Source organism: Botryllus schlosseri, chromosome 7 (assembly GCF_051294905.1).
Source record: "Botryllus schlosseri isolate E-star chromosome 7, Bs_hap1, whole genome shotgun sequence".
Classification (NCBI taxonomy): domain Eukaryota; kingdom Metazoa; phylum Chordata; class Ascidiacea; order Stolidobranchia; family Styelidae; genus Botryllus; species Botryllus schlosseri.
In genome coordinates this window covers 22,875,451-22,882,909 of record NC_137242.1, presented here as the reverse complement: position 1 = coordinate 22,882,909, position 7,459 = coordinate 22,875,451, and the positions used below count along the sequence as shown (strand labels likewise).

The 7,459-nt window shown below is 40.3% G+C and overlaps 1 long non-coding RNA gene across 1 annotated transcript; it reads left to right on the top strand.

The window, feature by feature from the left end:
• Window positions 1-6,119: 6,119 nt before the first annotated feature.
• LOC145442969 (uncharacterized) lies at window positions 6,120-7,216 on the top strand. Its single transcript, XR_013916223.1, has 3 exons — window positions 6,120-6,677; window positions 6,805-6,888; window positions 7,122-7,216. It is a non-coding gene; the product is annotated as an uncharacterized LOC145442969 (long non-coding RNA).
• The last annotated feature ends 243 nt before the right edge of the window (window positions 7,217-7,459 follow it).

Genomic DNA, 7,459 nt, shown 5'->3' with positions numbered 1-7,459 from the left:
TAAATTTTCTTGAAAATAAGCCGCAGTGGCGAAGTGTTACATCTAAACGGAGAAATACGCAGAAGCGTTGCGACGATAATGGCTCAATGCGTTTATATGCCCAAAAAGTGTGTCTGTACGCAGAAAAAGTGTTATGAAGTGTTCAATACGACCTTGCGGATTTAGAGTGTAGATTACTTTTAGTGTAAAGTGTTCAAGAAACGGTAAATTATTTTTATGTCGTTCTCGCAAAAGAACGTAAAGAAGGCAAGTTTAACACAGTAAGCCGTTTGCTGAAACGTATTTAAAGGTAACATGCTGGTTGCGAAGTTGTCAGCAGTGTGTGTTTGTAAGCTTAAACGAACGGGAAATCAACATATCTATAAACCGATCGTTGCTCACATATTCAAGTTTCCACACCATCCTAAGAATCGGCACAACCCACTTCATACTTAATTCAGACGAATTGATTGAGGATGGCCAAGTTATAAAATCTCTGTATTGTCTATGGCACATGGGCGTTATCATCAAATCAACATTTAAATTGTATTATATATGTATTGCCTCCATGTCTTTCGGTTACTTCACATAATCCAATAAAAGCTTGCCTTAGGGCAAGGGTGTCAAACTCAAATTGCGCCGTGGGCCGGATTCAAGCCTTCAAATATAAGTTGACACATTCTCTGCTCCCTTTAATTTAGTGGTAATCTGGCGTTAGCCCTGCGAATATGCGTTGTGAGGAATACAGGATATTTGATTGGAAACGCGGACGTTGGAATATGGTTTATTATTATTGAACCGCGAGTCGAGTTTCCCTTATGTCTGGGGATCTATTAGGTCGAAGGTGACACATCAGTGCGACCATAGACATTTCAATTATATATTTGTGCAACTGATATATATTTCATGTAAACAGCATATAAAGGTTACGCATTGGCGTTTTCGCTTCTGTGAATAGCTACTTTTTGGGCCATTTTTCCATAATACTCGTCACTTAGTGTGCACCTCTTGCCTTCTTGAAATTGTTTGTCAATTTCACCGACTTGTTACTAGTGGTAACTAGAGTAAAACCACACCGCCGCAGTCAGGTGGTTATAACGGGGCCTATGGACATGGACATGGAAGTCCTTCGCGCAAAAAGTCTCATCATTTGTTACGAATGTGCTGCAAAGTATAGGAATTTTTCAATCTACTCAGAATTGCGTCGCGGGCCGGATGAAAATAAAAGCTTGCCTTGTGGTTATCATTTCGATTTTGTAATAATGCGGCACGCGAATGGATTCATATTTTGAATGCTGCCTGCGAGCTGGAAAGTTTTCCCACCCTACAATAGAGTCTAAATAGTGAAGGGCCAAAATAATAATGATAATTGAGGCAGTCAAAAGAAAAAAATATCTTTACTCCCTCAAGAAACATGGTGAAATGACATATCATGTTTCCGTTTAAGCGTTTCCTGCAGTAATTAAGTCGAGACTTGAAAAGTATTTTTATGATAATGAGATGTCAATCAAACATGTTATTGGAATCCACGCTGACATTCAATGCGTCGTGAATGCATGCTAGCATTGCAAGGAAAGTCATTTCCTTTACTTGGATTAATTCAGAAATGAGACGTTATGATTTCGGTTGATGAACAATGTTGAAGTGTAGCCGAAGGTTCTGAGGTCTTACTTAGTCAAAGTGATCAAAGCAATTATGCATCACCGACGATACGTTTTCTGTAGTATCCGTCCAAATCTTGTTTCGACGTCTAATGCACATACCGCGGGCTTAGACTTCGTTATATAAATGTGTATTAGACGATCGAACAAGATTTAACATTAAAAAGCTGAGATTATAAATATGAAAGATAGTAAAAGAAATCGCTATTTCCCAATTTTGCAGCACTACTTTCCGAGATTTCCCGCTGTGCGGCAATCAAAAGGGGAGATGTAGGTCATCGTGAAAGAGAATAAACTAACAGTAGGGAATTGATAAATTTTGTAAAGTATACAATAACACAGACTCAACAGTCAACATTAACTAGTGAATTAAATATGGTGTCTTGGTGTAACTGTAAAATCGATGACATAAATGTAACATATTGTTGTCAGACAATAACTTACACAAGCTTAAATGGACATTAGTTTTATTTTTAGTTCTGATTCTAGTCACACATTTTGAAAATCCAGTAGTTTGTGTAAGTCTGGTAGCTCGCAATATCTGTATCAAGTAGATTGTACACAAAAGACATACAAGTGTTCACTGCTGTTCATTGTTCAACTATACGAGAAGCGTTATTAATTACGCCAGAATTTTAAGTCCTCTTATTTTTTGTTCTATGTCATCACAGTCGATTACCAGTTTAAGGTGCAAAAGACCTTCGTTGTATAAGCTACTAAACACGATTTTTCATAATTAATAATAATAATCAGCCCCAGTTTATATTGGATACTTCAATTTAGTACCCACTTCAGTACTCCGCATTAAATGGTGGTAACGAGTAAAAATATTTATTTAAAACGTATACAATTGAATAGTATATTCATATTGCAATGAACCCGAATATTTTCAGCTGACACTCGTCAGGGGTAATCGTCAGCAACTAGGAGAGAATTGGAAAGAACTTTGTATATCAACAATCACTGTTCTCTCCAATTCTCTACTAGTTGCTGACGATTACCCCTGACGAATGTCAGCCGAAAATATCCGGGCTCATTTCAATATGAATATACTATTCAATTGTATGTTGAAGTTCTGTACCTCTAAGAAGCTCTTAAAGCGTATAGCACGCAGTGGGGGGTTCTTATGGATCGCGTTCAACAGTGTATTGATGGGCACCACAACCCAATGCCTACATACGCTATCATGTGACGTTGAACTGATAACGCAAATGGCACGTAAGCGCCTGCGTTTTCACAGGTCATCGGCCCACCTATGAGTGCGGGAATTGCCCGGAATAGGATGTGTAACACAGAGATGGGCACAGTCCGGTTCAGGAGCCGGAGCTGGAGCAGGATTTCATTGATTTTTTACCTGGCCGGACTGGATCCGGATTTTGAATTTGTAGTGACTGTCGGATTTTTGCCGGATTTTTTGCTGCATTACGATTAATTAGCATTGTTCTAGCAGGATTTATTCGGATTCCGAACTGGACCTTCACCAGCCAGGCTCCGAATCTCACATTGCCAGCCGGATTCGGATAGATTCGGAACCCGAAATTTGGGAATCCGTTCATATCTGGATGTGTTACACGCAAATTGTGTTGAACCCATCAAGGTCTAAATCACTTGTTCTCAGCCTAATTTTGAATACACTCAATTAGAATATAAATTTAAAAGCATGAAAGCACGTACCAACGAATATCAACGCTAACAAGAGAACTAACATCAATCAATTTAATGTCCAACTTGACAGTGGCTTTCAGCTTTAGTAAGTTTGCCAAAGCCATGAGATCGTACAAATAACCCAGGCGTCAATTAAGCTTTCACTGTATGAGCGAGTGATCATTATTGCGACGGAGCGTCATTAGAAGTCCAAACAGTAAGATTCAAAATAAATTTCGTGTATATTCATTGTGAAATTATTGAACTATAAGAAAATGACGCGGTGCAGTTGGTTAGTACGTGAGTCGTGCAAGTCGGTGTGAATGAGCAGGCATGGTCAGCAATGAAATACTGCCACTTTTCTGAGGTACTCGAGTCGGTTTTTGTTTACTTGCACTATCACAGCTACCAATGTGTTAGGGCTCCCCTTCTACATGACAGTTTTATGGGAAACTACTCTTTATAACTAGGACAGAAAGGAATTTCACGATACCAACTATTCTTTAAAACTGCTTCTACTCGAGTACTTCAAAATTACATTTGTACTGCCATTTGAAGGAAATTTAGCATGTGCTGTAAATCGCTTTTGCTATCTCGATCTCGCTTGGACAAGAATGCGTAGTTTCGTATCTCCCGCAGTTCTTAGTCCGTTGTGTAATGTGTATACACAGAGAGTGATTACAATGGCGACTTGCCTCATACTCGTCGCGTCGCAAACGACTTCGATTTCACGTGGGCTCTAAAGTACGTCTTCGGGAAATCATCATCGACCACTCCCCGCGGTTACTCTCGCTATGATAACTGGACTATTCAATGTAATGTGGTGGGTAAGCCTCCGCTATGTCGAACAGACGGTATGTCATACTACATCTGGAATTCGATGTCCAAATCCGAAAGCTGGAAAGAGTGGGATCGAACATCAAAGCATCGCGGTCAAATCCCCACGAGTATACGATCATTTAGCCGAAGACATGTGTCACACTCGATTGATCATCCGTGTACATCACCTACATGTAAAGTACAAGAATTGGAGCGACAACCACGATTCAGGAGCCGGGTTTTGATCGGTTTTTAATAGAGTCGCACGCTGGATAAGAGTTCTTGGGGGATTTTAGCTGAATTCACGCCACCGAAATACACTAAAAATACCACATGTAGATACACCGCATCTACTAGATTACAAGCACCTGAACGACAAGTGATCCCATCGCTGTATTCATTGTTTCCACGGGTTGACTCGGTAATTTTTACGAGATAATACCCTTGTACGTGAAAATAACTTGTGAATATGGATTGTAGTGATTCAGTTCCTTTTGACCACTAGTGGGTGTTTATACTGATTGCTTCTGATTACCTTCACGTCGGAACTATTCATTTCATTCGTACTAGTTGGGTGTGGTGTCGCTTCTGTTTGTTGTACCCACGTTAACTCTGTTTTATTGCTAATGTTGTATTCAGATACACTAGCTTACTTTTATGTTAATAAAAGCCTAGGAACCGATCGTATTGAGTTTTATCGAAGGGTACAAGATGGACCTTGCAGAATAAGATGTAATCCTCATTGATATATTACTGTTGAGTTGGCTGGTAAAGTCGTTGCTTGCTGGATAAGAGTTATGTAAAACTACTGCGGCAATAAAAACAGATAACATGACACTTGCTTGAATAAAATAGTATTTAAGGTGGGCACACTTATAAAAAATATTTAAAGAACTGGTCACCGTAAATACTATTTTATTGATAATGGGAATATTTCGACGGCAGGTGCTCCGCTTCCACTGGTTGGAATTGAACCAAATTTGGTGAACATCGTTCTATAGCGAAACTAACACTTGCATGGGGTGAACAGAAGATTTTGAAATTTTTGTCAATGTATTTTTATATAATATATAGAAACTTTGTTCTCCTGTACCAATGCGACTACTGGCTGGAATTGAACTAAATTTGGTGTAGATGAAGTCCAAAGTGTAAATGAAGAGTGAAACTTTCCGTATGTCGCGTGTGCTCAGCCGATATTTAGTGTCGTGGATATATTCTGAGTATCTTCGCCCTACACTAGGAACTGAAATACGGTTAAAATCGAGGTTTTAATCGGCTTGACGAGTAAAAGGTACGGTGGTGTTCACCGCACGTTCCACACTACTTCCAACGATGATGGAATATCTCTGGACACGCCACAGTGGTACCTACATCGTACTAAAATTATTAGGTCTGCATTTTTTCGATTACAGGGATTCGTATTCGAATCCGGCATCGCAGGAAACTCAGAATCCATAAAGGCGTTGAAAGTCACAGACATCTGCACTTCCGTAGTGGTGTGACCCGCACTCAAGTGCGAAGACATCGCCGTTAAGAAGTACTTCGTTGCGTCAACTAGTCGCCACTCTTTATGAGATCTCCGCGATGATTTACTCGCGTTTTATCGCGATGTCGCTAGCGTTTTGAGACAATACCATGTTTTCGCCTCGAATTTCACGTTATCCAAAGGAGTGTCCGTTTGCCAAATCCTTGCATGCTATTTGATACGCTGTAATAGCCGCAGTGCAACGCGACTTGGTCGTACGAGCTAGTTATTTCCAACGATTGCTAATCTCGATCTGCTGTTGCTCACATTCGCAACCGTACTCTCTCGCGTCTCAGAATGAGGCTGGGAAGTCCAAATGATGTAATTCACGGACTATATAATTTACTTTCGTTTCCATTCCTCATTCATGGTTGAAAAAATGAGGAATCTCTCTCCGTTTATGCTACTGTAGTAACGATTGAGGCTGGTATATCGACAGCTAAACTTCTCAATGTTGGAACATGAATCGCGACCTCACTGGATATCATATGAAAATTCTGGGGAAGCGAGTGGCGCAGTTAGTTAAACACTGCAGTCACGACACCAATGGACGTGGGTTCGAATCACGGTTCTGGCCCACTTCTACGTGTCGGAGGTTTCACTGGGCTCCTCATCGCCGACCTCACTGCAACGGCAGTGCATTGAAAAGCCCAGACTGAAAGTGAGCCGTGCTACAAGTCGGCAGCAAAGACCTCGATGGGAACGCGTGGGAGCGAGAGAGAATGAAGAATGACTGCGAGAGAGATTGAAAGACGTTCCCACGAATACTAAAAACAAAGACCTCTGAACATTATGAAATTCGTGTCGTGGAGCACAAGGCCTTAAAGGCGATAAGCTCCACTGTGTTGTACTCATTGATACATACATACATACATATGAAAATTCTTTATATCACGTTCACACATTGCGACGTGATATTCTACCCGCTTACGTAAAATTAAAGGTGCTACTGTCGGTTTTACAGAATCTGCAATAATCAATTGTCAAGATGAAACTGACCTGCATTGTATTGGCAATTATGGCGATGACACTCGCCGAAGTCCGAGGACGTAAGTCACGTGTTTCAGTATTTTACTACATGGAGAATACGTTTATTTCATTGCGTAACGCGGCGATGCTCCTTTGTTCAATATTAGAGTACAGAATAACCGAAAACATGTTTTTTTTTCATTGCAGAGAGTTGCCAACAAGACTTGGACTGCCCTCCCGGCTACTGGTGCAATATGAGCCAAGGCCGATGCTATCTTTTTCTGTAAAAGGGTGGGTGATCCCTGCATTATAATAATCCATAAGTCGTATTTTTCTGTTCTGCATTCAACAGTAAATGTCGATGGTATATTCGTTTGTCATATCGTGCGCTTCCTGGTGGCATGTCAATTTCACATCACCAGCCATCATATCAGGCCCTGTTACTTCTGTCGTGTTATTGCAATATTGTGTTTCCCGTGTATAACAAATACGCGTCTTTCTAACATTGTAAAATTTAATCAAAGATTTTCAGAACGGTGAAAGGGCAAAGTCTGAAGGCGAAAGAAATGAATTAATCTATTGCTTGCTGACGACAAAATTAAAATATCATTAAAAATCATCTTCGTTTAAGAGAGCGACGATATATATGTAACTGTGAGGCAGACGCAAGGAATCTTCAAATCGAAGGCAGATGGTAATTTTTATATATCTTCTTCATACTAGTCGACTTCCCGGCCAAATGTTCATATTTGATGCAGTTCATGTTGGGTTATTTCGAGGATAGTTGTCGTTGGCGCAAAGTGCAGCATTTGTATTCGTTTCAATACGCGTAAAACTCGAACTAGTGTACGTACAATCTACC